General features: G+C 44.8%; 1 protein-coding gene across 1 annotated transcript in view; it reads left to right on the forward strand.

Moving 5' to 3' along the window:
• plxnb2b (plexin b2b) overlaps positions 1-27,702 on the forward strand; it is a 115,205-nt gene that overhangs the window by 2,922 nt on the left and 84,581 nt on the right. The window contains exon 2 of the mRNA XM_070830166.1: positions 20,443-20,629. The gene's annotated coding sequence lies outside the window, so the exon portion shown is untranslated. The remainder of the gene's footprint in view (positions 1-20,442; positions 20,630-27,702) is intronic.

Consider the following 27,702-nt stretch of genomic DNA (forward strand, 5'->3'; position numbering starts at 1 on the left):
CCCTCCATCACCAACCCACCCCCTCATAGAGCTTTAAATTCATTGCCATCCAGAGTTTAACCTGGTCTGTCTGCAGGCTTCCATGTCAAGTACTTTAGCCTGGGATTTTATGGTCAAGTTCAGCTCAGCGGGGTGTACTTTTTACCTTTAAAACAACCTTGACACCCTCTCAACCCACACCGTCTTTCATCCCATGTCCATGGCCGACCACACCGTGCACTCTACCCGTTGTGGCTTACTTTCTTCTCTGTGCCACTGCCAACTCATGCTGGTTTCCCCCGCTGCTGCCCACACCGCTTTTCTCCTACCCTCAGTTCTACCTTCAACTACTGTGACTTTTCCCTACACTCTCAGTGCTTGGAGCATGACTAAGATGAACATGATGAATATTGTACACATGCTCACGCTCCTGAAAGAAATAAATGATTCAAATGGGGAGGGAGCTGCCTTAATTGCTCGGTTGACAGGTTGTGGGCAGGATGTTCTGCATGAGAACTGAGACACCCTAATGTCTGAAAAAAAAACCAAAATCATAGGATAACTAAGATGGGATGGAGCAGCGGTGGTCAGCAGTGTTGCCTCACAGCAAGAAAGGTTCCAGGTTCAAATCCAGGTTTGAAACTGAGATCTTTCTGTGTGGAGTTTGCATGCTCTCCACGTGCTTGTGTGGGTTTTCTCTGGGTACTCTGGCTTCCTCACGCAGTCATGCAGGTTAATTGGTTACTCTAAATTGCCCGTAGGTGTGAATGTGAGTGTGAATGATTGTCTGTCTCCATGTGTCAGCCCTGTGATTGACTGGCGACCAGTCCAGTGTGTACCGCGCCTCTTGCTCAAAGTCAGCTGGGATTGGCTCCAGCCCCCCTGCGACCCTGAAGGATAAGTGATATAGACAATGGATGGATGGATGGGATGGAGCACAGAGGGTGATGGTTGACGTGATATGAGGTTTTACAAGGTAAAACTTGAATAAAAAAAAGTTTTTCAGAGGAAAACATGATCTTCATTGCTGCTCAAAAGGCATTGTGGCTGGTGTTGACTGTCAGCAGCCTTGAGGTTGCATATTTGAGGACTGAACGGCTTTGATGGCTACACAATACAGACATCTGCCTCAATCTCCCTCCCCTTACCCACTTTCCCCTGGCAGCTGAACTGACAGGCTGACACAGACACATAGTATCGCAGAGGCTTTTGATGCTACCTGCTCACTGGAGGCATGTCAGCCAGCTCACCTACTCAGCCACTGGCAAAAGTTCACACCCAGCCAGGCATTTTAGCATGACTCCCCAGAAGCAGTTATCTGAAACCTTATCAGCAATGATGAGAGTGGTGGTGGTAGGGGGGGGTCACCTTGATTCCTATCCGGGGAAATCTTAGTCAGATGCTTTCTTTTCAAAGCTTGTGATGGCAGAGGAAAAGAGGGAGGGAAGCTAATTTATTTTTTGCTTTGGTAATTGAGTCTGGCAAGTATTGCTATCAAAATGCTATCCATTTAAACACTTCAGAGGGAAGTTGGTCGTGCCTGCTTCAATCAGTGTAATGTGGCGGCCGATGTTTAGTCCAGCTCGCCTGCTTTATGATGAAAAGACGACTTACAGATCTCTCAGACTTTGACATGTCGAGGATGAGTCGACGCTTCATTTCTGTGCAAATTGTGGGTGTCTGTGCAGGTTTTGGCAGCTTGCTGATATATCTTTCTCTGAGAGATTTGGATTTTAAATGGACTTAGGTTCACAGTAGATGAGGAATAATGGAAACTATGTAGAGCCACTTATTCCACCTGTTATACATTTTCACAGCACTTTTCGTTCATGACTGAGAGTTGCTCTACGTTGAGTGCCATTTAATCCTAGCTAAGGCACCAGAGGGTGCAATTCATTTTTATCCGAGTGAGTCATTTCACAGTTAATCCTCAAACTGACCAATTTACTCCTGCCAAGATCATTTTTAATTATCACCTCTGCTTTACAGCTAATATGACGTCCAGCTGGTTCATGTTATTATGGTAGTTGCCGTAAAGTATTGGCCCTCTTCTTTTTAATTTTTTTTTTCTGGGCGATTAATTATAAAGTACAGAATGTGAGCCTCAGCCAGGACTGGTGGGTGACAGATGCATGAAGGGTCAGTGCACTGGCAGCAGCTGGAGATGAAGGTCACACCAACCTGAGAGAGCAAAGGGGGAAGATAATGTGGCTGAGGAAGACATGGAGGGATGGTCTGTGCAGATGTAACTTTATAGAAGAGATGAATGATCCTCCTAAATCTAGAAAGTAACTCACTTGCAGAGTATCACCCTGAGCAACCTTATTTTAAATAGATGATGCTTTAAAAAAAAAAAAAAAACATGCATTCTTCACTGTGTCTCTGTGAAGACTGTTGCTTTGCTAGCATAATGAACTAAGTGGAAAAATATTTAAAATCAAAAATGTTTATCACTGGAATTTCCATATTGCAAAGCAACTGCTGTTTCTATTACTATGTGTTACAGCCCCTGATTTACAATTTTAAGTGCATGGAAATTTAAATTTGTCGCATTTGCAACTCATTTATTTTCATCTTTGCAAAATGTTAATTTAGATTTTATTGTATCTAAAATTGAATTTGACCATTGAAATTGACCAATGAAAAACAAAACCCTCAATTTAATTTTAATAACGTTAAAAAACAGTGACATTAAATCTTTAGGCAGAACGTGCTTTAAAATAGCAATAGCCACATTAGATCTAGAGGAAACATATGCTGTCCTTATTATCTCTGGCATCTGCTGAAATCTGCTGGCAGCTGGAAGTGGACATGGGGATGGCAGCACTGCTGGAGGTTGTGTGTCTGTTTCTTGGTTGTCTGTTTCAATCAATATTAGATGTCAGGGATGATTTTGCGTTGGAAAGATGAGATGTTCTTCAGACATACCTGTTCTTGTCAGTGTGAAGGTTTTAGGCCTCATCTTTTATTACTCTGGTTCTCATCGCACAACCAGTTTATATGCACCTCCTCTGCAGTGTAGGCAAAATTCACAATCTTCACTATCAAGTTGAGCTAATCAGTGTACAGACAAGGCTGTCTGCTGTTATTACAGTTCATAATGAAATGGTATTAAGAAAATGAAATCATTTCTTTGTCAGTATCATTCTTGTGTCTGTTAAATGAGGTGGTTATTGTGGCCTTTCGGTAGCCTATGATCCAAGAGGGACCTATTAAAATCTGTTCATACAGCAATTGTTAAAGTTCCTGAGAATCAAGCTAAATGCCACTGGCTCTATTGCTTCTCAGCTGTAAACTGACAGACCGTTTTACTGTGGCAGTCTCGACAGCAGTAATAATACTGCCAAAGATACTGCCTTAACCTTAGAGACTGACATTTTGTAGTGACCACTGGACGCTAAAATTTGTAGTTCCTAATGTCTGAGTTGGGATTTTCTCAGGTAATAGTCATGTTTTTTTTAAGATAAGTTCATTCTTAAGTTAAATCTTAATTGATCCCAATGGGGAAATTAGTCAAGTGGTGCACAGCTGAGAAGAGGGTGTGTAGAATATAAGTACAAAAACAAATAAAATCTGCAATAAAAACTGTAAAAATGAGCATAAATTGCAAATATGTTATAAAACAGTGAACATAATGTAGTCTGGATGTGAGCTTTGTCACGTTTTGTTACATTCTTTTTTTGGAGAGCAAGCTCATGTAGGGCATTACTGTGAGTCAGGCCTTTACCTCGGCACTGACCTTGCTGAGTTGGGGTGTTGTTATGGACTAAAGGCAGACCTGTAGAAGTGAACACCTCTCTGGCATGGTCATGATCTACAGGAATGTTAGCTATGCCTGATCAGCCAACCATGATACTTGTGCTGGAGAAGTGATTAAATACCCACTACGCTTGTGTTTATAAATTCCTGTTTATGTTAACGTGTCCACCTCTGAACATACTGTACAGTCCAGTCCCCTTTATTAGCAGAACAGAGTCTCTCTTTTAAAATTTCTTGTGCTTCATAATTTTTTTTCTCTATCTGTTTTTTTTTTTTTTTTCTTCAACTTTCCTTGTCTTTCTTACCCAGTGTGTCAGTAGTCTACGTGGATATTAATCCTAGTGCTTCTAACCTGCCCGGGGCCCGGAGATGTCTTCTGAAATGCAGATCTGTGGAGGTGTCATCATAGCTCTATGTCTTGGGTGTCTGTGCTTGCCCCCCAGCCTCACTCTCCTATTCACGCAGCCGTGATGACATGCATTATTCCTCACTGACTCATCTGGGCAGCCTTAAAGCTGCCCAGTTATGGTGTCCCCCCCCTTAACTTTTTCTGCAAAAAAGGAAGTTTTGTAGATGGAGGATATTTTATGCTGGTGTCTGCAGCTCACATAGACATGACATCTGCATTTTTTTCTGCTATCTCCCTTCTTTTCCCTAATCTGTATACAGTTGGTCAGACATGTGATGGTCATGCAGATAATTTGCGCATCTTGCACGGGTTATTTTTGCCCTGTGACACTCTGTTTCCCAGTGTTCCCCTTTTCACAGATCTGTGTTTACAGTTGCTGGGTTTTCAGCCTCTAACTAAAGCAAATGATAGACTTAGGAGAAATGACATCAGAGTCGCAGCCACATGCCCCTGTAAGAATGTCGAAATATTTACAGGCACTCATAACACATGCTAGCCTACCACTCAGCCTCCCATTTGTACAGCCTGTAAGTTTTTAAACTCAGCCCTGTGGTCGCTCCCTTCTGCTGTAGCTACGTCTATTCGACGTCCTGTCTGGGCTGATCCCACGTCATTGATCCCTCCTTGAAAGTGGGCTCTTTAATTACAGTCATTAGCCAGAGTAGATCTGCTGCTGGGGTTAGAGAACCTTATTACCAAGACCTTGTCTCTTTCCTCCCCACACAGCAAACAGTCTAATGCTGCTTGCTAGCGCATTCTTTGAAAACAAGCTGCAGTTACAATGTTTACAGAAAACAGGCTGCCAAATTGGATCCCCAAATCACACAAGTCTCACCAGGAGACATTTTCCCCTCCTACTTTCATCCTTTTTCAATTGGATATGGAGAAGTGTGTAGCATAGCAATAACAGATTGAAGCAAAGTGGGGTGTAAGAGGCCATGCCAGAGTCGTGTTGTTTACTGGTAGTCTGGTGCCGACTGGTGCCGACTGGTGGCACGGCCAGGCCCGAGTAGCCATTAATCCCCCACTCTAGACCTCCATTAAGATCTCTCTCTTTAGCCCTCCCTGGTGAGATCTACACTACACTTCCACTGACATCTGCTCCTCCTCCTCCTCCTCCGTCAGACGGTTTTTATTTTTAAACAGGTTCTGTTCTGTTTCATTTCCAGTCCCCGTTTTTGCCTGCCATGAGGATGTCATCACACATTCCTCTGTGTCTGTTGTTTAATTAGTCATATGGAGTTCATCTCCTCTTTGGATGATGGAAAAAAATTAACTTACATCTTGGTCCCACTGGGTTCTTATGTGTTTCTCTACCTTCTGACTTGAAAACAAAACATTTTCCCCCTTGAGCAGCATGCTAAAACTACACATCTGTTCTGCACGTAAGATATAAACAAGACACATCCTAATTACCAAAAACCAACAAGATTATTAAATATGGTCTAATTACAAGTTATTAAATGCCTGTATTTTCTGTATGGGAAATCTAATTAGACTGGATTAAAGTGACTTGGATTTTCATCAACACCTGCAGTGTTGTTATCCACAGGATCTCTGTTAGGACTGGCCACACCCAGTTCCAGCCATAGTGTCCATTAAATATTGATATTTATATGGTGGCTCCACAGCGTGTGACCATAAAGCTGCTGCTGTTTTTAATCTTATCAGTGAGCTAACATTTGAGAAGCTAATGATGGTGATGTGTCTAGACCGTATAAAGTTCAGGCATGGAGCCGCCTGACCTGCCTGCAAGCTGTTTTTGTTTTTGAAGAACTAGGCTATAACTTGGAAAAAGTAATGGGGTGCAAAAAAAAAGAAAAAAAAAAAGCATCATGTCATGTTGCCCAGTCCCTCATGCTGTCGATCACCATTGAGGAAGTGTTGAAAGTGTTCTGGGTTAAAGTGGACTTTTTGGTGTCACAGCCTCGTGACAAAATAAAGTCCCATCTTTGTCTAATGGCATGCACCTCATGATAGCTGACGCTGATGTTAGTAACGGACCACAAGCTAAGCCAGTTCCTGTTTTTGAGTACATTATTAGCAGCAGCAGACCACCCGCGAAGCTCAGGCAAATAAAAATCCCATTTGCTCACTTTCTACTGTGGTATTAAGAGCTAAGGATTGTACTGTTGCCTGAGTGCGAATGAAAAAGCCACTCAGTGTGTGTGCAGTTAAAGCTCTCTCAGCACAGCAAGGGTGAGGCCTTCCGTCTGTATGCATCACCCCAGTCAGCTTGATCGATTCACTGTTTGCTCTGGCTTGTCTAAGTGCGAGCTCACACTGCCCACTCTGCCCACGGAAAATAATTCGGACTTCGACCAGTGCAACCTGCTTCCCCAAAGGCTTCCCCAGCACACACGTGCACACACGCATGAGGATACACCAATATATACATGTACAGTGCGTCCTCACACAGTCTGTCTTTCAGCCTAAGGGAGCTGGACAGCACAGGCGTGGATCTATGAATTCCTCATAACACAATCTGTTGACTGATCAATAATTCAATTCTATCTGTGAGCAAGCATGTCTGGATCTAATCTCACCTGCACCTCCCTCGGCCTTTTCTTAACAAGATGGGTGTTGTGTCCTTGAGCTGGACTCAGCTTATGTCTGTGTGGTTCTGTGTGTCCTTGTGTGTGCTGATTAGTTTGCTTTAGTTAGTTCTCAGGCAGTGCATGTTCTAGTCCATCGTTGTGCATCCACTTCCCCTGTGCATGTGGGTACACGCATGAGAGCCCTTGGCCATTGTGGATTACAGTATGTTCATTATTTCGACTGTGTACGTCTTTGTGTCCACAGCAGTGTGTAAATGTGTCCATCTACAGTTGGCAAAGCTGATGTGTGTGTGTGTGTGTGTGTGTCTGAGCTTATGCATGATCTGCCTCTCCCTCTAGGCAGCTAGACGAATCAAAGGCATGGATCTCATTAAAAGGTATAGAGCCTGTGGAGAGGTCAGCAGCTAAAGTCTCTGATTAGTGGGCTCCGGCGGGCTGTCTGGGTGCTGTATTTGCCGGGGATGGCGGTTGGGGGGGGGGGATCCTCATCGTCATGCCTCTCATCCTTCTCCAGCTCACACCTGGGGCTCAGTGTGCCCAAAACTCTTTCTCACCACGGGCCTCAGCCCCATCTGACAGGGTCAAGGACAGCACACAGGGGTGTGGATTTACCCCCAGTCCTTGTTGTCTGGCCCTCTCTACTTCCCCTACTTCCTATCACGGCCTAATGGGCTGCCTACTTCCAGTTCTGTTTTTATCCCTCTTTGAGTGTTTTATCAAAGGCCACATTCAGTTTCCATTCCAGTGACAGCCTTTCTCGCTGCATATCAAGCTGCACCAATAGCCTGACAAGCAGCTTTCTGGGTCGTTAGTAACTCATTCCAGGGCCCGGACTCCTATCAAAGCCACCGACCATGAACCAGGGATGACTTTCAGCCAAGGGCAAAGTGTATGTGTGTATAACTGTGAGTTAGAGACGGAACGCTTCTGAAGATTGCGTGACTTTGGACAGTTTCTCCTATTCCTCTGAATGGTCTTTCTCTTTACTCTTGCTGTCTCATCCCCTGTGTGCCTCTCACTTTAATGCCCTTCCAGATAAAACAACGGCAGTAAACTTCCTCTTTGTTTCTCTCTCTCCTTTCCTAGCTGATAACCACGCTATCTAAAAGTAGGCCTTGGCAGCACTCCCTGTCTATTCACCCCCCCCACCCCCACCCCCACCCCCCTCCTCCCACTCCACCCCTCACCTTCCCTTCCCCTCTCCTGGCATGTTAGGGTGCTTTGTGTGTAATCTGTAGATGGGGTGCGTGGGTGGGGGGGTGCTTTCTTTATTTTTTTTATTTTCCCTTTCTTTTCCGGGCCCACCAGAGGAGGAGGCAGTGGGAGCGATTGTGGGTGCAGGGGACTGGCGCGTATCTGCTGACTGTCACTTCCATTTAGTTTGCTGTCCTCAACTGCCTCCCCTATATGCCCAGACCCGGTTCTCAGTAAGCCAAGGTCCCCTTTTGTTCAGTGTCCAACCTTTCTAATCCACAAACCCTTCAGGCCAAAGATATGCTGTAGTAATTACAGGGCACTTTTTTTTCTGTAAACTTTTCCTACATGAGGATTTAGATCATTTTTTAGGCTTATTTTTGTTGCTATTCAGAGTTTGTCAGAGTTGAGGATTTTTTTTTTTCTATGTTGGTGTAAGGTTTTGGCATCAATTTCCCTGGAGAGCAGAGGGGGATGAAATCACAATAGTCCACACACAGTCTCATAGCTTCCACCGCCTCACTGCATTCCCAGTCCCTGTCCCTCTCGGGCTCAATCAATTAATAAAGCTTGACATTTATTGGGGAAAACAAATAAAATTGCTTGGTTTGGGGATTGTCTCGTATGCAAACCTCTCTCCCATTTTTGTGTTTGTTTACATATCATTGAACGTCCTGATCCCTGGACAACAGAGGGCTGCCAAATACGTAGGCCTCAAAGGAATTCAGTTTAACGCTGTGCAAGTGCCTTTTTCTAAAGGGCAATGCTGTGCCTCTGGTTGTCGAAGTCTGTTTAGCAGAATAATCAGTGCTTTAATTAACAAAAGTCAGTTCAGAATATCAATTATAGTTTCCCTTTATCTACAGTCATGTCACACCAAGAAACAATTATGAATGATTGTGAGTTTCTATTGTCTCTTGGTGGTGATAATTAGTTACTTTTTGCTTATAAATCACAATTTTTTCCACAAATAACTCCCCCTTTCTGCCCTCTGCTCTCATTTGTATCTCCTTTTTCATATTAATGAGGGGCCTTAAGCTCAAATCATGGGTTTGCAAGTCAGTCGTTGAGTGTGTTCTGCTGAAGAGAGAGGGCAGTGTGTTTTGGTTCAGTGTGCCTCAGGGACCTGCAGGCATTTTCTCTCAGTCTTATCCCAGTCCAGACACGCTCCTCGTTCTGGTATGACAAACATCTCCACAGCGCTCGCTCAAACTAGAGTTGAGCCTTGATGGCACACAATCACCTCTGTGCACACACACTTTCATTCAGTCACACTTTCATCCACATTCAGAGTCTAACTCTTTCCCCTGCTCTCTGTTTATCTTTCTGTCATTGTCAAACACCCTCACACAAACTCTGCCAACTCTCAGCAAGTCTCAGCATACCAGGCTGAGATTCCTCTTCTCACTGGCTAGGGTAATGACATGGCTGTGGCCCTCGCTGTGAAACAGCTGATCTGCTTCACAACCACACCTCTCTGTCTGTATGTGCGAGGTGATAGTGTGTGTGTGTGTGTGTTGTCATCTGGAGGTGTGCCGTCAGCTCACAGTCACACTGTCATCACCCTTAGCTTCCCGTAGCAGACAATGAACAATGGTTTGTTTCACCTCATCTCTTCTCTGTTTCATCCCTTATTTCCTTCTTCTCTGATTGAAACGGCCCTCTTTGTTTTCACTTCTTCCCCATGTTTGGAAATAATTTGTCATGGTTGATTGTCACTGAGACATGACCAGAGTTTTGTTCTCTTCCAGTTGCTGCAGAGTTGTTTGCATTTGGCGGTTGGCCCGTCCAAACTGGGTAAAGGGTGCAGTGGAGCCAATTATAGCAATGGGTTTTGTGTGCAGTAAGCGTAGCGTGGTGGTAGTGGGTGTGATGGGTTTTTAATGGGACTGAGACACAGTCACAGATGTAAAGGCTTGTTGTTTTTGGTGATTGCTATGGTCAGTATGTGATAGGTGGGCCAACAGAGCATAGTCCACTTGAATCTGTGACTGATTGTTAAGATCAAGCACCACTCACAGCCAAATGGCTTTCCACCAGTGTTTGAAATCACTTTTTGTTCCCCTTGTTTATGTTTGAAATGAGAATCGCATTGCTAAGATTTTTAGCAAATCCCAGAAACACTATAAAAGGACTGTGCTGTTGGGGTTAAGTGCCTGTGCCTCCATCCGTTAGTCACATTGCTTGCAAGCTTTGTTTTGGTTGTTAAATCTAAACACAAAGTAGAAAAATAGAATTAAATAAGCCTGAGTTTTCATTTCCAACTTTCATAATTGATCCCCTAGTTGTGTGCTTATTCACAGTGGGAGTTGACAGCAAGACTCATCCCCTAGAAAGTATTCTTAGGATGTTATCTTTTGAGTAATGAAAGTGTCCCTTCCTCCCCATCTTTGGAGCCAGTGTGTGATCCTGCATATGGCTAGGGGCTCTACGGTAAATGATATGGCTAGGGCCATTAGCTAGATCTTTGTCTGTCCATACTGCTGGCTCTTCCTGATAGCTAAGGTGTTTTTGCTTATTAACCATGCTGTCATATGCTCTTTTGTAAGGATGCACATTAATCTAAATGCGTGCCAATGCATTAAAATTCTTTACAGCAGCTCATGTTAAACCGCAAGGGGCTTGATCAGCTAAGAAATGAAAGAGAGAATGCCAGTTCACTAGTTTTTGCTTAGTGTAGACTATCGAAGAAGTAATTTGTATTCGTGCTGCCTTGCGCTCCCCTGCCCTGTTTGCAGTAGCAAATCTGGACAAGGGGTTGTTATCAGAGGGGCTGAATGAAACAGCTGCCTAGAACTCTTCACCACGGCTCCGTTCAAGTCCTTCTACGGCCTTTGAAAATGTCGTGTTCTGCCCGTTGTGTCAGACACACTGCTCGCTAATGGCTCCTGGCTCTGATCCAACCTCATCCCACATTCTGAACCTGGCTTTGGTTGCATCAAGTCCCTCTCCCAACTCGGAGACTTACCTGGATCATGACAGCCAGCAGTCAGCCTCTGCGAGTGAACAGTTTTTCACAGTGGTTGAGGCATTTGGAGGATAAGCCCTACCCCATGGACTGCTCTGGGAAAGGGATGGCTAGCACCTGCCACTGTTAACATGCTCATATTTAGTGACGAGAGGGCTTCAGCAAAGCCCTGTGGGTAAGCCACACCGGATTTTTCATTTCTCAAACTAGCCTAGTCACGTTGAAATGGCTTTTCCTACTGTTTTGGCTCTGCCCTCTCCCTGCCCTTGACTCGGGGAAACTGCAATTGAAATCAACTGCACGTACAAAGTTGTCAGCTCCATGTAGCCACTAGCAGCTAGCCTAAGTACATCACCCTTATCTGTGATGTCACTTGCTTCCTCCTCTGTCCATGCTTGTCTGAGCCAGGTCATAAGCCACTACCCCTCCCCCCTCTAGACCTGTCTCTTTGACTGTAATGCAGCCTAAGCCTTTCGTTGAGAAGGGAATTAGTCTATATATGTGGGCATGGGCGCTTTGTCATCCAGACCTGGGGATGGCTGTTCCAGATGGGTGATTAGTCACTACTGTGTGTATGGGTCTTTGAGAGACTGTGAGAGAGCTCCTGGTGTGTGTACGTGACCTAGGATTAGTGTGATTACAAGAAGATGAGATCGCCGTGCATGTGTGCACAAATGCGTGGTTCTGTGTGTTTACTATCTAATAACCACACCACCCGACCCCCACTCTCCCGTACTCACATCCCCAATGCAATCTCATCTCTAGCTCTAACTCGGCTAGCTGGTCTTCCATCAGCGATTTGGAGTGCATCTCTCCTGCCTGTAGGCTGCTGTAATGATAGCTTTTGCAACAAAAAAAAAAAGCCCAGCTGTTTGCTCACAAAGTATGAGACTGAGAAGAGGAGGATGATGATAAAAGTGTCACTAGCTCTCTATTGTACAGCTGCAGTCTCATACAAATTCACAAAGACCTAACAAAAGCAAGAACACGTGCACCATGAAAGATTAATTGGTTGCTGTTAGCTCTAACTCTCATCATCACCTGCGGCAGAGAAAGTAGGGAATACAGAAAAGAAACGTGTTGCCTGGTTTTGGGGAAGATAATAAGGCACCGGGGGAAAGGCGTTTTTCTCTCTCTGGCCACTGGCTGACAAAGTTTTATGAAGTCAAGCACACCAAAGTTAGAAGTTGAAGCAGAGATGCTGTTTTGTGTTCACCTGGTCTAGTAAGCACGGTGACGGCTCATCAGCTGGCACTGATTACACTGTGGACATGGTTAACAGCCCATTTAGAGCTTGTGTCTTGTGTGTATGTGTATGCATGTGTGTGTGTGTGTGTGTAGCATTCTGTGCGTGTGGTACACCACTGTCCAGACACATCTGCCTGGCTTTAATTAGTTTTGCCTGGCACAGGGACCCACCAGTCTCTCTGGTGTTTAATAACAGCCTAGACAGTGGGCATTTATCAAGGTCTGAATACAACTGAAGGATCATGCATTCATTTGGCCAAAATCACTTTAAAGTGATTATGTTCTATTTATTTGGTTGCGAAGAAGTTCCTGTTTCCCCTACACGCTGGGGCATGTTGAAACACAAATCCCCTCTGCTGTGCATATTTTGGGTTCCCTTTTGGTCCTTTCCTTTCATTTCCTTCCCCTTTCCTTTCTTTTCATTTTTCTTTTTTCGTCATTGTATTAATATGTCATGTGTCTGACCCAAATTTCCAAGCCCTTTTAATGCTTCCAGGGCTCTTCCTCTGCCTTGTGGCCATGCTCTTTTTGATCAGAGCCATCGTAGTGAGAAGTATCCCAGACAGAGAGACTGAAGCTATGTTTCGTTGTCTCCTCAGTTAGAATCAGTAAACTGTCCTCCGGAGCAAACAGACCCACTCTAAATGCCTCTTCCTTCAAAGTGTCTCTGTCCTCCCCTCTCCTTAATGCAGTGGTTTCTAATCAGGGCAGGAGAATTTCGCTGATGAACCAATATGAGCTGACAGACACCCTCCCCTCCCTTAACCTATCTTCTCCCTCTTCTTCCCCTCCATCTTTTCACATCTGTGAATGTTACCTGACGAGACTCATTTGTCAACCCCACTCCCCAACCCTTCTCTTTCTGTCTGCTCGCCCCAGCCACCTGATCCCTCCCTCCTGTCGTTCTGCCAGTGCCAACAGGCCTGAAGAGTCTGCTATGTGTGTATTGGGGTGGGCGGGGGGTCTGAAGAGACAGAAACTAAACTGAGCTGAGCCGAGGTGCATACAGGTGCAGCTCCTCTTGCAGCCCGAGGGATAGCTGTCAAAGTCTCTTCATTTTGGCCCTCTTCCTTTGTGTCATCCCCACTGTGGCCTTTGTATGTCTTACTCTAGTCTTGCTCAGGTCTAGCAAAGCACTCTTTCGGGGCATGGTGGCCCCAAGAGGGGTAGTGCCCACAAGGACTATCCCTCCGGCTGTTGCTCCAGCTGTTGCTCTTCATAAGTCTTCAACTGCTGTGCTTTTGTATGGCCATTGTTTTTGTTATTATCTCTGACTTACTACAAGGACAATTTCCCCATAAGGGATAATAAAGATTTCTACTACTACTGTGATATATTGCATGCCAGAAGGACCTGAAAAAGATGGTGAGGAATTCAAAAGCAGCTGGAGCAGCAGCTAACGTTGCCCCCAAGCTTCTCCAGCAAGCTGAGTGAATGCAAATGGACTTTTTTAAATAAAGCAGAGTTCCCCAGCCATAATAGTCTGCATGCGTAGCACAATGCTGCATAGCCCCATATCCCCTCATTCAATTCCACAGCAACTTCCTTTTTGGGTGGGATTGGCTGTCTGATTCCTTCCTCTGTTTGCTCTCTAGAGGAGATTGCTTTGATTTTGGGGCAGACTTGACCAGATTAAATAGAGTCGGTCCAGGCCGCGTGGACGGGTGGCTCCCAGCCATCATCTCATTTGTGTTTCTCATTGTTGCTTGCAGCTCCCCTCCATTTTTGTTCTCTCCCCTTCCCTTTGTTTGCCTCACGCTTCTGCTCAGTATCTGGCCAACGATTGATAAGACCCAATCCTTGACAATGCTTGGCGCGCTGCACAGGATCGGTGGTGATGCCGCTCGCGCATTGTGGCGAGTGTGTGTCTGTTCAGGCTTTGGGAAGGAGATGGGATGTGGCTCGTGTCATTGTTTATCTACCTTTCCACTTCCAGATGGCGCTCACCAGAAAGAATGTGCTTCTTGACGCTCTCTCTTTCCCTTCCTCGCTCTTTCCTCACTCCTTCCCTTTCATCACCTCTTTCCGCCATCTCTCCTGTGGCTCACTCTGGTGTATGGACTTGGTTTCAGGTCCACATGCAACATGAGGTGAGGGGGAAGGTGGCGAGAGACAGCCAGGAAGACAGACTGTGACTTGAGAGGGAGCCCTGGAAAGTCAGGTGCTAGTCTCCGAGTGTAGCCGTGGCTGTGCTAAGACTTAGTGTGAGAACATATGTGCTTGTGATTGTACCTCTGGGACTGCAGCACTTTTCCCTCTCTTCACGAGTGTCTGTGGATCTGAATCACAATGCACGAGTGCGCTAATACAACAGCACATTTGAAACACTTGACACATTTTCTCATTTTTTTTCGAGGTCATTGAATCATAAAAATCTTGTCTCAGGCAACAATTGAGTTGGCCGGCCCCGGTCCTCTTGGCCGTCTGGATTGATGGACGGTCAATTCCAGCAGCGAGAGATAATCACAGTGTGTCAGCCTCCACCGATCCAAACTCTTATCTGTGTCTGCCCACTGCCGGTATGCCACAAATGACCACAGGGACACGCATTTCTCTTTATTGTTCCAAAGTCCCAAGGGTGGGGATGTGTTTGTGCGTACCGAACTTGGCTCTTGCGGACTCCTACGCTGAATGAACACATTCACCTGAAGTGCACCTTCACCACAGGGGCTCTTCAACAAAACTCACTTCATGTTTCAGAAAGTGCATACACTTATGATAAGGCAGTGCTTTCAGATGTTTTTTTTTCCTTTTTGCCTGCTGCCTTTTTAGATGAATTATGCACTGTCTGAAGTGCCTGGCGATAAGCCTTTTTCGTCAGAGTCCTCGCTTGGAAATCTTCTACTGTAACATGTCAATGGTATCAGTTTTAATTCTGGTACTGTCCCATGGCACTGCAACGTGTCGGCACTACATGTTATTTTTTTAAGTCTTATTCTTTAAAGACCTTTTGCCTTCACCATCAAGTGTGATAAGTAAGATTACTTCTCCTGAGTGTTTAGGGCAACAATGGACCTTGGTGAAAGTCTTGTTTCTCTCATCCGCTCTCCTATCTAAAGGTCTTTGAGGGGTTTTTTTTTTTTTTTTGAGCTGTGCTAATTGTGGCCTAATGGCGAGCTGTTATAGCAAAGAGTGGCAAAAAGCAGTTGGTTGTTGAGGCTTGCTGCCTTTCCTGTGCAGGCTGATTATGCTGTCTAGTTAATGCACCCTCCTCAGATACAAATGGAGGGTGGTTATTGCACTAGGAGAGACAGTCAGCCTGTCAAAATCGCCCTCTCTAACAGACAAGAGAGGGAGATAAAGAGAGATGGAAAATAGTGAGAGAGAAAATATTCTGGAGAGCCAATTTCACTGAGGGGATAGAAGCGTGGTAGTGCAATTATGAAATATAGCTTTCTGTTTCAATAATGACCTTTTCTTCACAGGCTATATATAATCCACTGTAAATGATTTAGAAAATGGTCGTATAGATGATGGCCTATGGATTCCTATGGAGAGCAAAGACCCTTTCTGGTGAAAAATTGTTTCTTGCTGGTACTATATTGAAGAAGAATGGTGGAAATGACAGGTGAGGACACTGGAGAAAGCAGTGTAGGGCACTTCAGCACCACGGCTTTCCCAAGTTGTAGTACTTATGCCTCTGTTAGTCATTTCCAGTTCCTATACTTGGTGTGTGTGTGTGTGTAGGAGTGTATGCCTGTTTCTATCTGCTAAAACTCTACAGAAAGAAAAAGGGCACTCTTGTGTGGGCTGTTTTTCTTTCACCGTAATTAATCACCAGAGGATCACATGATTGTTTCGTTCCAAGATTCACTTTCTTAAAAAAAAAAAAAAAAAATCTGCTTCATCACGACATTTGCTGCAAGTCACACATGAAAGCCCAGTTAAACGTGGCCTCAGCACTACTGCCAGTTGTGCCAAACACCCACACTGGCGGCAGCGCTGCTTACAGAGCATCTGTCTGGATAGATACTCAGAGGTGGTACAAGCCCTCCCAGCAGCTAAGCCAAAGTTGGGGGGGGGGGTGGGTGACTTGGGTCAGGAACTCCTGTCTGACCTGCTAATATAAGAAACAGACGATGGAATGTCGAGCTGCTCTAAAGTAGGAAACATGTTTGACTGAGTAAAAAGCATAGATAAGGACCTGAAATATTTATGTTTAACCACTTACCAGCAGCAATGCACATGTGTATTAGTGTGTTTACATACTTAATGAGTGATGTCTACACTCAGTCATTGACCATCATGTCTTAGAGTCTGTTTTGTACCCAGCAATAGTGTTCCAACACACACTTCTCCAATAACGTATGCAAAGCACCGTGTTTGTCCTATGGATTTATGCATGCATAAATGCTGGGATTGGACTATAACTCCTAAAATCTATATTTGGGATTTTACCTATCCTGAGCATGGGCTTGTCTGAACAGTTAAAAATCCAGAATTGATGCATTTTTGCAAGGATAAGAAAAAGATAAATGCAGCAATTCTTCTATTGTATATTCTGTAGATTGAATAATCGACTAATTCACCACCAAATTTTCAACACATCACACAACTCTGTATGTCGACACTAATCTAAAGCCCCACATTTACCATACTTCAGTGTATCAATCATATTTCAATGCATATTTCCTTTTTTTGTGTTGGTTTACTACTGATATTTTTCTCCTGATTACTTTCATGCCTTCTGCATTGGACTGTGAGGCTCTTGGTTGAGTTCTTTTCTGTTACTCTCAGTTTATTTAGCTTGGATTTAGAGAATTGTTAAAAATTGCACTACGAGTAAATTCAATGAAAGCAGTCTATTTTCCAGCCCTAAACACAGTCAGACACACACTACCTCCACACCCAGCGGTCGGTTAGGGGAAGCCCCCCTGTGGTGCCAGTGTACAGCCATGCCTGACTCCACACTCTTATTATCATGATTGCCTGCAAAAGGTGGCGGGACGCTGAGTCCATTCACTCTGCCAGACAGCTTTATAAAGTGGCTGCCAATGGTTCCCAGTGGGGCCCTCATCAGCAGTAGAGAGCAGTGAAGCGCCTCTGGACTTTGCTTTCTGAAGTGACAATAGTTTTCCTGCCGATAGAGGGAGAAAAGAGAGCAGGGAGGGTATAAAAACAAGATGGCCGCCAAGCAATAGGCATCTGTTGTCTCATAAGGAGGTCATTCAGGAAGTAATGAGGTGTAACTCTGCAGTAGAGCAGTAGCTGTCAATCAGTTTGGACATTGTTGAGTTATAATGAATGCCTGTTGTGAGTGGTAAGCACCTGCATAACTAGGCAGCTTTGTTGAATGTAGACCACCTTTAGCCTTCTCCACCGTCTGCCGCTCTTCCAGTAATCTCTCTCATCCCTCATTCTTTTTTCCTCCTCACTGAGAACTAAGGCAAGTAATGCTACCCATGGACCATTTCCCGAGCATAATCCAACATCTGTCTTACACACGTCTCATGCTTTGGCATTAAAACCTTCCCTTTTCCCCACCCCTCCTCCTCCTTCCTCCACCTCCACCTTCTCTCCATCTTCCATTCCCCTCTGGTATCCGTCACAGCCGCTGAACGATTTCCTCTCACTGGGAGGCTCCTCCGAGTCACTATGGCAGTGTCAAACGAGGCTCCTATTTAAGCTCATTAAATGTTTCCAAGAGAATAGGAAATCAATGGTGCATACCGGTGCGCAAGAACTTTTCTCTTAATTTAATTTCCCCTCCCCCTTATCTGTTTGCACATCTCTCTCTTTCTTTTTTCCCGTATCTTTCTTGCTTGTTTCTTCCAGCCTGTCGTTCTCCTTTAAGTGGTGGTGGTGGTGGTGGTGGTGGTGGTGATGGGTGAGGTGAGCTGAGCTGGGGTGTTGGGGGAGCTGAAACAGTTGCCTTCAGAAACCATTTCGGACTCGTATGCATGACAGGCACCATGGTGCGAGGCTGTCCAGACTTTTCAGTGTTGTTTAGAACTCACTACACGGAGGACAATCGACTTGAAAGTTCTGCTCATGCTGACCTCAGCCCTAGAGTTTTAGCTTTTGTTTCAGGCCATGCTGTTAAGGGAACAGGTTTCGACCAGTGGAGAATGTTGCAGTGAAAACATGCGTGGGAGTATAGCATGGTAAATTTTGGATTAAGATGACCTTAGTTTAAAAATACTCCACCTCATGCTTGCTTCCTTCCCGTCTTGACTTTCACTTATGGTCTTCTCCTGCTTTGTCTGACGCTGGCTTTTGCTCAATAGAAGTTTTTGTTAGATTAAGGCTCATGTGTGTATGTGTTTGTGCTTGTGAGTGCATGTCTGGCAGGGCTTTGTGCTGTGTGAAACTATGCCTCGGGGCTGGGCCCACACCTTCTCTGGAGCTCCTGTAATTGCTCTTTTGGGGCCTTGTCTCTGGCTCTGAGCCTGTCTCCATCACTCTCAGTCTGTCTTTCTCCCTCGCTCTTTGGCCTGCTCTCTTCTTTCTTTTTGCCCTCACTTCGACCCCCCCTACCTCTCTTCTGTCCCTGCATGGCTCATTATGGCTGATCCCCAACTGCCCAGTCTGGGAATTCTCTTCTCTCACACACACACACACACACACACACACATTCGTACAGAGCCACTCAGCAGTTTTCAGAGGTTCCTGTCGCTTGGATGGTTTGTGCGCTATCTGCTATAAAACAGCTTTGCTAATACTGTTTGGCCAAGAATGGAAACAATAGTGCCGTTGCATTTTTTTTCCTCCAACTGGTGCAAACAGACAGTTTCTCATCTCTGTTCTGGCTGTCAGCACCATTTTTCATAAAACCCTGGCCCTTCAACCCCAGCTCCTGTCTTTGTATACACTAGCTTCAGCCACAGACTCATAACCACAGGCCTGGTCTTTTCCATTTCCATTCCAGCCCTCCCTCCAGCTTGTCACCCAGCAGCCCCGCCAGGCCTGTTCCCAGGCAAGGGGGCTTACTTTGAAGGATAATGGATGTGGCTAGTTGCAGCTGCTCAGCAGCAGGGCACTATCATAGGAGTTATCTAAGGGCCTGAGTGGCCTGTGATGAATGGCTTGGAGCTGTGTGTCTCCACCGATCAATAAGCCACTAGCACCCAGATGAGCTAGATGCCCCCTCTCTCTTTGCTCCCCCCTTTCCACACATATATCTCCCTCTCATAATCTCCCACTATGTTTGTGAACTTTTCCCTCCAATTCGTGGCCTGAATTGGGCCATTGATCTTTTATCCTTGGCTTATTTTAAATAAAGGGCCAGTATCTCCTCTCCACCCAAGCATGCAAGGTTTCTGACAGCACTTATTGCTACACTGGCGACAAAGCGCGCAAACATTACTTTAGCCTGATCGAAGGCCCGTAATCGGAGAGGAAGCACAGACAGAATGAGGGAGAGAGTGAGTTGCTACCCCCACCCTGGAGCACCGTTGAGGCTCCCATCACAAGGCTGATGCAAGCAGAGGCCCCTTGTGAATAAACACACTTGTAATGCAGAAAAACACACACACGCATACACCAAACAGTGTTGTTGTCAGGGCTCATTGAGCGCAACCTGTCCCAAAGCACCTTGAACAGCCCCACCCAATCTGAATTGAAATGGGATATTGTCAGTTTACCCTCTTCTTTCTCTCATTGTTATATACACACATGTTTGTGAGGTCTCTCCAGACCACCAAAGCGTGTAAATTTGTATTTCTACGGCAGAACAACAGGTGTGTCATAGCTACTGTATCTGTTGTTTTTTTGATGTGTTTTTTTTCGCTCTGCTTGCCTGCACTCTGCCAGCAAGGGATTTGTGATGAAAAGAGCCAAATGGAAATCTCTCTCCCTCTCTCTTTCTCTTCATTCCCCTCGAGGGACTTTCAGTAGTCTGTATCTTCCTCTCAACCTCCTCGTCTCTCACCTCTCCTTTCAGTTTTCTCCTCTCTCCCTCTAGCTCTGATTTTTTTTCTCTGATCTGCCGTTGTCTCTGTCACAAAGAGCAGATTCTCAGCCTGGTAACTGCATGTCTGCTGGCCACCACACCTGTTGCTGTCAGTGCAGAGGTTTGGCAGAATGGAGGAAACTTATGTCCTCTGGCCTCTACAGCTATAACGCCCTCATCACCACCTTTGCTGCAGGTGCAAATCTACAGGGAGGTGGCAGTGTAATAGGGCGAGTGTGTACATATGTGGTGGAGTGTGCTCACACAGCTAATTGTGTTTATCTGTAACCTTGAGCTTCACCTCTAGCAGGTGTGCCCGTGCAAATGCATGTGCGTCTTGTCAAACCTGACCAGTGCTGATGGTTTCTCTCTCTCTTTTTTTCTCTCTCTCTCTCTGTCTTTCTGATCCTTGTCTTTCCCTTCTCCCCTTATCCAGAGCCCGGGCCCTTAATGAAGCTGGGGGTCAGCGGCAGTGTGCGGCTAATTGGCCAAGTTTGCCCGGGGCTTCGGCTGCCTGTGATTGAAGTATCCAGTGAGGGCCCACTGTGCAGCTGCCGCTGCACCCTGCTCTGTTCCACTCCAACAGCCAAGACGCTCTCTGCACCCCTGTCTGCCTCTCCCTAGTGAGTAGCACCCGAGGTCATTTTATTTTCATTTAAACTCACAATACTTTGTCCAGTTTTCTGTCTTCTGGTATAATTTTCACACAACGGGGAGTCCTCAGGCTCTGGCTTTTTTCTGAATCACTTGTTCTACATGTCATACCATGTTTCTTCTTTTAAACATTTATGTTTTATGCCTTTTTTAAACTTCTGTCTCTTTCTCTATCTGTATTTTTTTGTTGCTAGACTATTGTTCCCACACTTGGTCCCAGCATTTCCTCACTTTCCTTGGCTTGCCACCCTGCCACACTCTTTCTCTTCATTTGCCACAGTGGGATTTGGGCAATTACCACGCTCCCCCATTGGCCAGTAGCCAGAAAAAAAACAACTTCCAGCCCCTATTTCTCTCACAATGGGCCCAAAAGTCCCAGCCCTGGCCAAGCTGTATCACACTGTTCTGATTTAACAGGGAGGGTTGCAGCCAATGGCGTAAGGGGGGGGGTTGGTGTGATGGTGCTTCTAATTAGTCGAGCCTCCACTTTCTACTCGTTAAGGCAATCCTGGCTCCCATTGTTTGGCTGTCAGTACAAGAGGAGAAGTGGCGGTGCGATAGTGAGCTCTAGGGAGAGGACTGAGCAGATAGGGTGTACAGACTAGAGGGAAGGGAGCGAGGCAGTAGCTTTGCTACCCAACAAATAGTTGACCATCTCACCTGGGAGAAGCACAAGCCAACCCCCTAAGTGCCACAGTACACCAATGAAAACACTTTTTGTTATTGTGCTCATAGAAGTGGAACATTGCTAGCTAGTTAAATGGTCAACACTGTGTGTTTGTGTGTCAGGAAACAATACTCCAATTACAAGTCAACTTGGTCTACAAGTAAGGATAAGTTGTATTCTGTCAAAACTTTATTCTCACACCAGTATGTATCTACGCTTGTTTATTAAGGGCTGCAAATAATTAAATTTGCTCATATGTTCATTAAATGAAGATCCCCAGCAATTAACTGCTGCTATAATAGTTTATATAGCAGCTGTAAAAGCTTTCTTCTGTTCATATTTCACTAAAGAGTGGAAAATCTGCAGTTACCATGATTCACTGAGGCAGTGAGATGAATGAAAAGGTGAGGAATATTAACATGTAATTGCACATGATATACTGTATTTGGGTTTATCCACTGTTCATCACTTCCACCTAAACAGTTTCAGTGGTGTACTTGAAAGCCCAAAGCTTTCACAAAGCCGCAGGACTTGCTGGTTTCTTAGTGCGCTTCGCTCGTCCATCTGTGGAGGGCTTAGCTTGACAGACAACTCTTTTCCTCACTCATCTTCTCCATAATCAGCTGTTTGCTTAGGTCATAACTCTTATGCCCCACTTTCCATCACATTTCCTTCAGTGGTGCATGCCCGCCAGCCTGCCCGCTGGTGAAAGATAAACAAAATATGGCTCATTTGAAATGTAGGGTACCCCAGGTGGTTGAGCTGAAGCATCTCTCCACCCAATTTCTATTAATTCAGCACAGCCAGAACGAAGTACTTAAGCTTCACTTGTGACCCAAAACACAGCACATTAAAAATTCAAACTTCTTATTTTTAGAGTTTTGTTCAGTTTTTATCCCTTTGTTGCTCCCATGCTTCATTGCACATCCCAGAAGATGGTGTAAATGTCATGGTGATGACATGCTTTTTGGTATCCATGAGGATTAGAAGGTGTCAATCATTTCTCCCATGAGGCTTTGCCTCGGCACAACCCGGAGCAAAGAGCTACTTGGGGATGAATGAATTAAGATGCACAAGAGCAAATGAATCTTCTTTTTTATGTTGTCCTTTTTTATGGTGGTGAGAGTGGGGCCGATCGTATTTTTTTTTTTTTTCTCTGTTGTGACACTGACCTTTTCATCTGCTGCGTTGCTTTTAGATACTTTGAACATTAATAAATGCAGTCAACTATGGAGCTTCACACTCTTATTCTTATGAGAGACTCATTTAGTTTACCTTTCAAATGTGTTTCTTTGAAGAATTTGGCAAAAATAGGTAAGCAAGACCATTAAAACGACAGTAATGATAATGTTTCAAAGAGGAAGCCCATACAAAATATTGTTTTTGAAAAAGGCTCCACCTTTTTTTAAAATATTGCTGATGGTGATACGCTAACTGTGTCACTTCTGAAGATGGTTCAGGTTAATCAAGTGAGGAGAAAGCTGTCCAACATCAAAAGTCCTTTCTATGATATTCAAAATGAGTCAAGATTTTACTATGCCTCCTCAGAGATGAGAGCGAATAATTCATTTGTCACACTAAATCAAAGTGATGATTCTTACTTTAATGCCTGTGATCTGCGGAAACGCTGAAATTGTCACAATGGTTTGTCAAATGACAATGTATCATGCAATCTAAAGCCGACTGCTTTATTAAGGTTGTAGTGTAAAAAATGCACATGTTAAGAAAAACCTCATGTTCCAACTGTTGTGAAGCATAGGGGGTCATTTCTGTTTAGTTTTCTCTGCAGGTATAAATGTATAATTCAATTCCAGGTTTAAAAAATTAATCATCACCAGGGCAAGTTATTGCAGTGCCGGCATAAACTCACACCTTCAGAATGTGTAAAAGTGGTTTAAAATGCTGCTGGCCCCCTCCAGACAGACCTGCCAGGTGATAAACTTAATCACCACAGGCCAACACAGACGAGAGACCCACATCACAAGCCTATGTTTGGTTTTGCTCATCGAATGCGGCAAATGCCATGTCCTTGTGGTACCAAAATAATATAAAACACCTTGTTCCTGACTCATCACCCCTTCCCCTCCTCCTCCTACTCCGAGCTCCCCCAAGTCCAACTCGGTACTGTAGCCCTCCAGTTTTCCATCGCCCCCTGTGAATATCCAAGCTGTCGAGGCTGACTGGGCTGAACGTTTTCTTGCCAGGGCACAGTTGGAACAGATCCGGCCTCCGGGCCACATATACTGCTCCACTCCAGCCCCTGCAAACAAGGCCTGCCCTGCGCAACTGTCATCTGAATGCTAAGCGCTTTGGATCACGACGGTAGACTCCTTTTGTTTGTACTTAATCACTTTTTTAGACTGCTTCTTCTTTTGGAACGCGATAGCTTGACACACTTTGTAGCTTGCTGCGCACGAGCTGCTATTTGAGCTTTTTGAGCTGTATTTGACTATTTATTGAATTTATTCTGAATCACCAATGGAGAAAGAGTCTTGGTTAATCAACATGGCGTATGATGGTGTTTTTTTGTTTGGTTCCCTTATTTGAGGATCCACTTCCTTTACTTGGTGGCATACTATTTTGAAGCAGCAAAGTGTAGTAATGGATATCTCTCAGATGATGGTATAAGACCTGTCTGCTGAGTTAATCGCCCGTCTGCACTCTTGAGGCCAGAGAAATGTGGCCGTCAGGCTTTATGGGAACATAAGCTAAACAGCCAGACCCACTTTAGGAGGAGGCACGTTGAGAGACAGACTCCAGACGAGCCTCTCAAACAGTTTCATATCAAATCCACAGACATACAAATCTCCACAATGATCTGCCAAGTTTTTGCAGAATTCACTGGAGCAGGAATAGCAGAATTTCACACCCCCGCCCCGAACCCCCGCTTGCCTTCTCTCAGCCATCACTGGACGACGCTTGGCAGCAGAAGGTGATGGGAAACATCTGCGAAAGTCAGTGTGTGTGTGTGCGCGGATGGTTGAATAAACTTACTAGATAAAGAATTGTTTTTCTGTTTTTTAGTATTTTTGGAGGAATTTTTTACATGGCAGCAGATGATTCAATTATTGTAGCATAGATTTCAAAGTGGAATGAATGAGATTTGAATGCAGATACTACATGCAAACTGTTTTAGAAGTTAAAAGGTCCAGGGCTGATGTTTTAGAATGGACTCTGCAGCCCTGCTGGCAGATAAGAGCAAGTGGGAAAAGAAGAGATGATAATGCACTTCCTTTGCAGCTAAATGACTTCCTGTGGGTGGCAAAAAGGAAGTAAGGGCAGCCCTCTATTGGCTTCATTGATGTAGTTTTACTCAGTTTTCTTTGCTCTAACAGTGTTGTGTGTGCATACTGACGAGTACATCGTCAGGAAAAACCTATGACACAATGATTCAGCAGGTCCCCCGGATGCTCCTCTGCAGCTGCCAGAGATGTGACTGCTCAGAGTCACTGAAGTCTCTTTTATTTGGGTATGCTGAGCAATATAAATAATGAAATGGAGCCAGTAATTGGTGGTTCTTGGTAATTAGGACCAAGCTGTCAGCTAGCGAAGTTGCAGTCTGATGGCACTGCAATAGGGGCAGTAATTACTATTATCTATGGGGGTTGTTGACACAACAATAATCCTATTCTTAACCAGGATAGCAGGGCTTATGTTTACTGCCCCAATTTTTAAGAGATTTAGCCACAATAATGGCACAGTCCTAAATCTTTGTGTATTTGTGTTAATGCCTGTCAAATAGCCAACACCAAACCATTACTGTAAATGGAGAAGAAGACCCCTGGCTTTGAATTTTCTGCTTGGTGACTACGTGAAGGGCTTGTCCATATTTTCATTAGTCAAACAGTTTGACTTTTTCCCTGCAAGCGGTGTGACGCCCAACCATAAACAGCATTATCAACCATCTCAGCAGGTTTTCTAATACCCCTGTAATCCTGTCATTTCATTCATGGATACTGCCGGGGTTATTCTGGGCCCGGAGCGTATCTGCCCGCCTGTCTCTGCTCCTCTGTGTGAGAGATTGGATTCCCCAACTCCCCTTCTGCTCCATCTTGCCACACACACACACACACACACACACACACACACACACACACACACACACACACACACACACACACACACACAGCACAACCACAAGCACACATGTTCATGCCAGAGCGTTCGTTCATCTGTTGTCAGATCCCCATAGTGTAAATGGGCTGGTCAGACCTGATGATATATAGGGTACAGGACAATGGCACCATATACCCCGTGTAGGGAATGATTCCCAGTAACGGATAATAACTTGCCCTCACTGAAGTGAAATTCTGCACATCTGGGCTCAAGATTTACAAGCACAGCATTTGCTCCACGAAATGAAGGAAGTGAATGCCCTAAAAAGCAGAGTTCCCAGGTGACATTTCCTCTTCCTGCTATCATGCAAAGTAATGAACCTGTCGGGGACTCGCATGACTTTAGAAATTGAGGAGAAAATGTGGAGTGTGATTATTGGGTGAGGAGTAGAAGGGGGCAGCTTGGGGATGTGAGGGTTGGCAAAGGGTGGACGAGACACTGTTTTCACCTTTTACAGTAGCACACAATACTCAAATTGCATCAGCTTTGAATTAAACATGTGGCACCTCAATGCTTGAGGCATGATGGACATTTAAACATATTGCAAGACAGAGAAAATGGCTTTTTCAGTAGGTTATTTATGGTGAAGATATTGTATTCATTTGATTATAATAAAACATCCATTACACTCTGAGTGAATGGCATGGGGAGGTGAGGCTGGCAGAGTGCAGCTCAATGTAATAACAACTGTGCGTCTGCTCTAAATGAGCCAAGGAAAAAAAGCGGGTTCCTGTAGATATTAGTTTCCTTTGCAGGGGTGCTCAGATCTGCTGATATGCTTCGTGAGGAGTAATAAAGAAATATATCTGTTTTTATTGTGCCTTGGCGACAGAGTTATGTTTAGAGCTAGTATAAAAAGCTGGAACATGGCGTAAAATGATATTATGGCCCATTAGGTGGGGGCCCTAGCTAAGCGGCGCTAGCGGTAACTGAGGACTGGGGGTAATGGGGCCGCGGCGTATTGTCTGTGATCTGCTCTTTCACTTCTCACTGATTGAATCGTCTACATCACTGGCACTCCATCTCCTGGGGAACCGAAGTAGACGAGGTGATTTTTGGCTGAAGACATCACTCTGTCAAACCTCTGAGATAGGAGAACGGGGTGGGGGAATTGGAAGAGGGGTATTCTGAAATGTAAAGGCAAGGTGACGCTCGGGAATTATATTTAGGTTGGTGTGTAGAACAAACTGATCTCAAGGTGTCTAGATATTGCATTTTGGAATAGAAAATCATCTTGGTTTTTTTTTATAGCTGCACATAGGGGCTCTTGCACCAAAACAACAATAAAGATGTTTTACTTCAGTTGGACTTCTGACAGTAAACAGTGGAAAATATATCTGTTCTCCAGTTCTCCTCTCATGTGGTTTAGACCTGCTAATGCTGCAGTGCAGCCTTAACCAATGCTCTCAAGGTTCTTATTCTCCTGACCTTATATCTCTGTCTCTCTGCTCTGGATCTTTACAAAGCTGACCTTCTACTGCTTGGCTTTCACCAGTAGATCTCAGTGAGAGGGATTAGAATCATATCAAGGTGCTGTTTTTCTTCTTGTGGAACCTTTAACGTGCCCTTCACCTGTGACCCGTTCCTGTTAGACATACCGTAAGGAGAGGTCTGCAGTGGCTGTAAAGCAATAAGTTAGCACACCTGGCTACACAGGCATCTCCCACTTAAAGCTTGTCTACACCCACAACCCGCCTGTAAACTCAGCTTCACCTCTAGTCCTTGTCAACTTACACCCTTCCAGTTGCGTGTTGAATAGGCGAGACATTGTGTTGAGCGGCATAGTTTATCTGCTCTCCTGCGCAGCCAGTATGAGGGCTTGGGAAGTAATCTGAACCAAGCAGGCAAAGAATTCCTGGCATCCTGAATGGAACCAGATGTGTTTTTGTTCACTCTGTTTCACACGTGCTCTTGGTGATTTTTACTTGCAAAGAGACATAAAGGAATGTGCTTCTGGGTGCCATCTCTCACACACATACGATCACAAAAAGCCTACAGGCTAGACTGACTTTCATAACAGAATTAAATGATATGATAAGAAACTGGATTGGCCAGAAACGGCCACTGCACTGTTTGTATTAACATGCTGGCATAGCACTATCATATAGATCACCACTCAGATTGTGCTTCTTGTACATATAGAGCTACAGTGCTGTGAAAAAGTATTTGCCCCTTTACAGATTTCTTCTGTTTTTGCTTTATTGTCACACTTACATGTTTCAGATCATCAAACACATTTTAATATCACACAAAGATAAC

This window comes from Pempheris klunzingeri, chromosome 5 (assembly GCF_042242105.1).
Source record: "Pempheris klunzingeri isolate RE-2024b chromosome 5, fPemKlu1.hap1, whole genome shotgun sequence".
Classification (NCBI taxonomy): domain Eukaryota; kingdom Metazoa; phylum Chordata; class Actinopteri; order Acropomatiformes; family Pempheridae; genus Pempheris; species Pempheris klunzingeri.